Source organism: Petaurus breviceps, unplaced genomic scaffold (assembly GCF_028583685.1).
Source record: "Petaurus breviceps papuanus isolate PSGF00001 unplaced genomic scaffold, PetGlider_PUasm1.0 38, whole genome shotgun sequence".
Lineage (NCBI taxonomy): Eukaryota > Metazoa > Chordata > Mammalia > Diprotodontia > Petauridae > Petaurus > Petaurus breviceps.
Window position 1 is genome coordinate 35,936,869 of NW_027186304.1, and position 6,222 is coordinate 35,943,090.

Genomic DNA, 6,222 nt, shown 5'->3' on the forward strand with positions numbered 1-6,222 from the left:
GAGTTTAAATCTGGTCTCCAAAACTTACTAGCAGTGTGATCCTGGACAATCACTTAACTCAGTTTACCTCAGGTTCCTTATCTGTAAAATGAGCTGGAGAAGGAAATGGCAAACCACTCCACTATCTTTGTCAAGAAAATCCTAAATGGGGGCAGCTAGTTGGCATAGTGAAGAGATCACTGGCCCTGAAGTCAGGATAACCTGAGTTCAAATCTGGCCTCAGACACTTGACACACGTACTAGTCATGTGACCTTGGGCAAGTCACTTTAACCCAATTACCCTGCCCTCCCCCCTCCAAAAAGACCAAAAAAAAAATCTTCAAATGGGATCACAAAGAGTAGGACACGCTGAAATGACTCAACAATAACAAGATTTTTTTTTTTTTTTAAGCAGTTGGGGTTAAGTAACTTGCTCAAGGTTACATGGCCAGTTATTTCTGGGTGTGGTGCTGAATGTCTGAGCCCGGGATTCGATCTCCAGGTCATCCTGACATTGGAGCCAGTGCTCCTACTCGCTGTCTACCTGGCCGCCCCAACAATAACAAGATTTAGCCCAATGCTAAAGCTGGTCAAGATACTTTTTTTTTTTGGTTCTGGATGTCTTTTTTTTTTTTTTTTTTGCTTTTTGGAGGGCAGTTAGGGTTAAGTGATTTGCCCAAGGTCACATGGCTAGTTTTTGTGTTAAGTGTCTGAGGCCAGATTTTGAACTCATATCCTCCTGACTCCAGGGCTGGTGCTCTATTTACTGCCCACCTAGCCACTCCAGGTTTTGGCTGTCTTGTTTGGATCCTCTTCTTGCTTTACTTTGGCCAACCTTTAGAGGGCTGAGTCCCTATTTTAAAAAAATGAATTTTTGACATCTTTTGCTTTACGTCACTTACATTTCTCCCAGCATCCCTCATACTCCTCTCTCCTGGAAAGCCATTCCAAATAACAAAAAATTTTAAAGTAAAAGAAAAAGAGAAGAAGAAGGGGAAATGAGCAAAACCAATCAATACATCAGAAAAATCTGAAAATATGTGCAATCTGCCATAGCTATGGAACTCCTGCTTCGGAAAGTGATTCTGAAAGTGAAAGGTAGAGAGTGATGTTTACTCATTTCTCTTCTTTGGGACCATGCTTGGTTTTTTGTAATTCTTCAACATTCACTTTCTCTATTTTGACAAGTTTTTAATGATGTCTTCTGTTTGTAAATAATTATAGTTACCTGTAATACCCTCGTAGCATCCTAGTAACTTGTACGGGTAGTAACCAAACCCTTTTTTTCCCTAGTCAGACATCTCTCTATCCATTTAAATCCTATCATTCTTTCAAGTCTCAGCTTAAGTCTCAAGTCTATGAAGACTTTTTTTTAAGCCATTCTGGCTTACTGAGACCTGTGCATGGCCCTGGGCTGTTAATTTTATCAGTGACTTGGATAAAAGCATAGGTGTTTATCAAGCTTATAGATAACATGAATCTAATAGATGTGACAAAAGCAGCAGCATCTAAGATGATGCTAAATTCTTGGGCTCTTCCTCCCAGAAAGCCATCCCATATAACAAACAGTAATTTACAAAGGCAAAAAAAGAGAAAGAAAAAGAAAAAAAGAGGAAAAAAATCAGTCTAAGTGATCAATACATTGAAAAAAGTTTGAAAACGTGAATTGTGTAATATTTGCGGACTTCCTATCTCCATGAAGGAGTTAGGTTGAGAGTGTCCTCTCATATCTCTTCATTCAAGTCATATTTGATCTTTATAATTTATACTTTATATTATGTGCTTGATCTATATCACTCTACACTTGTTCACATAAGCCTTTACATGTTTCTCTATATTTATCATATTTGTTATTTCTTACATTGCAATAACATTCAATTATATTCATGTACCAAAATTTGGTTAAACGTCCTTCAATCAGTGGACACTTACTATGTTTCTAGTTCTTTGTAAACAGCAATGACAAAAGTGCTACTATAAATATTTTGGTGTACATGGGGACTTCTTTCTTATCAGTGATCTCCTTGGGTTCTGTCCACAGTAAAAGAATCTCTGGCTAGGAACATTTTGGTCACTTTATTTATATAATTCCAAATTACTTTCCAAAATGGTTGCACTGATTTTCAACTCTACTAACAATAAACTAGTGTGCCTACCTTTTTTTTCAAGGTCTTTTGTTTACTTATTTAAAAAAATTAACATTTGTTTTTAAAACTTTGATTTCCAGATTCTTTCCCTTCTTCCCTCCTCACGCACCCCTACTGGGAAGACAAGCAATTCAATATAGGCTGTACCTGTGTAGTTATGCAAAACGTTTCCATAGTAGTTTTATTGTGAAAGACTAACTATATTTCCCTACATCCTATCCCACCTCCCACTTATTCTATTTTCTCCTTTGACCCTGTCCCTTTTCAAAAGTGTTTGCTTCTAACTACCCTCTCCCCCAATCTGCCCTCCCTTCTATTATCCCCCTCTTATCCCCTCCCCCCCACTTTCCTGAAGGGTAAGATACCCAGTTGAGTGTGTGCGGTGTTCTCTCTAGTGTGCCTATCTTTATACAACCCCTCCAACACTGACTATTGCCATCTTTTTTTTTTTTCATTTCTGCCAATTCGTTGGATTTTCATTCCTGGTTATTTTTGTTCTCTTCTTTCCAGGCTGAAAAACATTCTCTTTAACAGAGAACATAAGAGTAGTTCTGCCTCCTTATCATCATTTACCATTATTATTCTATTCACCCCCAAGAAGGGATGCTAACCCTTCCTTGACCTTCCTCAGCTAACATGGCACCTTTTTTTCTAAAAAGGAGTATGTGTAAAAAACCTTGGCTCACACTAGGCTCCAGCCTTCCTGACACTCTTCTTATGTCAAACCTTGAGTTAATGGCATGACTTCCTTATTTTTACTTTGCTACCATGTCCCCAATTAGAGTAGAGATTGTCTTTCTTTTTGCTTGTGTTTCTATCCTCAGTGCTTGGCATATAGTAAGCACTCAATAAGTGATTATCAGTCTGACTTGCTGGCTGCCTTGGATATAAAAGATGATGGAAAGGCTGACTGTTGGCCATTTGGGAGTGGAATAAGGAAAGATGAGTTGTCAGCAGTATTAAAATAGTGATCAAAGAGTCCGATTTTACTCCTGATTCATAACAGCAGCAACAACAACAAAAAAGCTATAACCCCACTGCAGACATTTACAGTATCACTTCCTTTAAGAAATTATTATTGTACTTTGAACAGTTTGGTTTCAGATAGCCTGAGTTTGGTGATAATAAAAGCACACACTGATATAGTCTACAACATGGTTTTGTCAGAACAGCTATATGAATTGGTAGTATAAGTATTACTATTCCCATTTTAAAGATAAGGAAATTGAGGTTAACTAGAGAGGTTAAGTGAATTGCCCAGTAAGGGGCATGTTACCCTGTCCTACTCAATAAATTCCAGTGGCTCCCTATCCCCTTCAGGGCCAAATACAAAACCCTCTGCCATTCAAAGATTTTCACGACCTCCCTCCCTCCTCTGCCTTTCTAGGCTTCTTATACCGTGTTTCCCCGATTATAAGACCTATCCCCAAAATAAGCCCTCCCCTCACTGTGTAAGATTCCTCTAATAAGCCCTATTGAGATTGCTACTGTAGTGAAGGTGATCCCCTGCGCTACACGCTACATTACGGTACCCTCTGTATGCACCGTCCCCCCCCCATGAAACGCACGCCGCGCTCCAAGCTGCATCCAATCAGAGCTGCAGCAGTGAGCGCGTCATCCTGTTCTTCCCCAGTGATTTGCTTATTGAATAAAGGTACATTTTTTTGTTCACATTTACCTGTTTATTAAAATTGCTGTCAATGTTCATTAAAATAAGCCCTCCCCTGAAAATAAGCCCTCTGGTGTTTTTCTGTCCAAAAAAATTAATAAGACTGTCTTATTATCGGGGAAACACGGTAGTAGCACTTCAGCACTTGTTGATTTACTAAGTATCAGAACCAAGGTTCTAATCTATATCTCTATTCCAAAGTAGGGCTCTTTTCCCTACACTGCTGCCCTGATGATGTAGGTACTCCACGGGGGGCAGTTGCAAATGTGGCCCTTGAGTGTGACATCAAAGGACTAAAATACTTTGGACTGTGATGAGGAAGGAAAGAATCTCTTCTTTAATCATATGTAATCCTCCCCCTCTCCCCACCCCCTGCAGAAGTGCATGCCACACACACACACACACACACACACACACACACACACACACACACACACTTACACCAATGAAAGTAAGGAGTCTGAAAAAAGGCCTTAATAGAAGAATTCAAGGAATCAAGAATATGTTTTCCATTTATTTCTATATCATGGAATCTTGTCCTGGGTGAGACTTGAGTAGAACCTTAGAAGCAGACCGTCAGGGTTCCTGTTTGGCAGGTGGTTTTCCATGGCTGGATGGTTTAGAACTGCGGTCTTGTGAAGCTTTGCAAATACTTTGGTTTTTATGGTTTGGAGAATGGGCTGGAAACTGTAATCTAAGTGGAGGGAGCCCAGTGTTTTCCATTTCTATAGTTGCTCCATAAATAAATACACTTTCTTTAATGTTCACAGCCTGTAAATGGTTTTCAGTGAGTGAGCTAGGAGATATGCATCCTGACTCATTCTTTTCTTTTTAAAAGACAAAATGAGGTGCTCCTACTGCTCAAACAGCCTGAAAACAAGGGTGGTGATACTATTTGATTTAGGAATTTGCCAAATGATGTAGATAGGGACTTAAATTTTCTGCTTTGCTATCACTGGAAGCAATTTAAACACTTAAAAGCTGAGAGTGATAAGTTATCTGCTGCCTGGGAGCATGAACGGTAAATGGAAAGCCAGAGTGGTACAGAGGAAAGAGCATTGGCACGAGATCACAGGAACCTGGGCTCAAATCTCATCTCTGATGCTTATTACCTGTGGGACCTTTGGCCACTGTCTTAATTTTCCTGGGACTCAGTTTTCACATCTGTAAAATGAGAACATTGAACTAGATAGCCTCTGAGGTCCTTTCTAGTCTAAATTAATGATTGTAAGGCTTTATGAAAGTACCCAGAAAAACATCTGGTTGAAGGGGTTAAGGATTTATTGCTTCTTTGGAGAGCTAATAAGGAGAAAAAGAAAAAAAAGATATTCTCCCCTTTTAGTGTGCATCCCAGGTGGTCTCCAGTGGTCTAGGCTTCAAGATTGAGACTTTTTTCTGATGCTTAATTATCCATTTCTCCAATGTCATTCTCCTTGACAGGTGATATCTAATTCATTTAATTAAATGAACCCTCATTAATATGTTACTCTTCCTGAGGAACCACTTTAGTCAAAAGAGAACCTGAGGGCAAAGAGGACTTGAGTTCCAATTCAAATTTTGCTACTTCTCATCTGTAGAACCTTGGACAAGTCATTTCCTTCTCTTGGCTCAGTTTCCTTATCTGAAAAAAGGAAAGAGCTGGAATGGGTGGCTTCTGAGGTCTTTTCAAGTCCTAAATCTATGATCCTATTTCCAATATTGTCTCAGGGACAGGAAGGACAAAAGGCAGTGACTTACATAGCGTGGTTTCAGCGGTACTTAGAAGGTACCCTTTCTGTCCCTCCCCACCTTTCCATCAGCTTCCTAACACCTGAAATTTCATTATTTGAGATTTCCTTTTCTGAGAAAAGACTCTGATTGAGTGAGAATGGGTTAGTAGGCATTAAAAGTGCATGATGACTCTAGATTTTTTTTTTTTATTATTACGGTTGAAGGAGTTGAGTGAAGCACTGAAGGGGAGAGGGGAAACATATTAAAAGATGGTAAATGGTCCACTTCTAAAATTTAACCTGTGGCTAGATCTCTGTGCAGGAAATGATTTGGAGCCTCATTGATCACTTCCCTATCATCCCCTTTCTCTTTCCAATTTTCAGTTTCTCCTTCTCTATTGTCTCCTTTCTGGTGGCCTATAAATATGCCTACTTCTTCCCCATCCTTAATAACTCTTAAATAATAATAATTAAATAATCCTGTAATAAATCTACAAGACTGTGCCGTCCCCTCAAGCTATTTTCCTACATGTCTTCTATTCTCTGCCAAAGTCTTTGAAAAAGCTGTTTAGACTCATGGCTTCCACTTCCTCTCCTTTGACTTTGTCTGGCTTCCGAACTCAACATTTAAGTGAAACTACTTTCCCCAGAGTAACTGATGATATCTCTCTCTCTGTTTCTCTCTCTCTCTCTCTCTCTCTCTCTCTCTCTCTCTCTC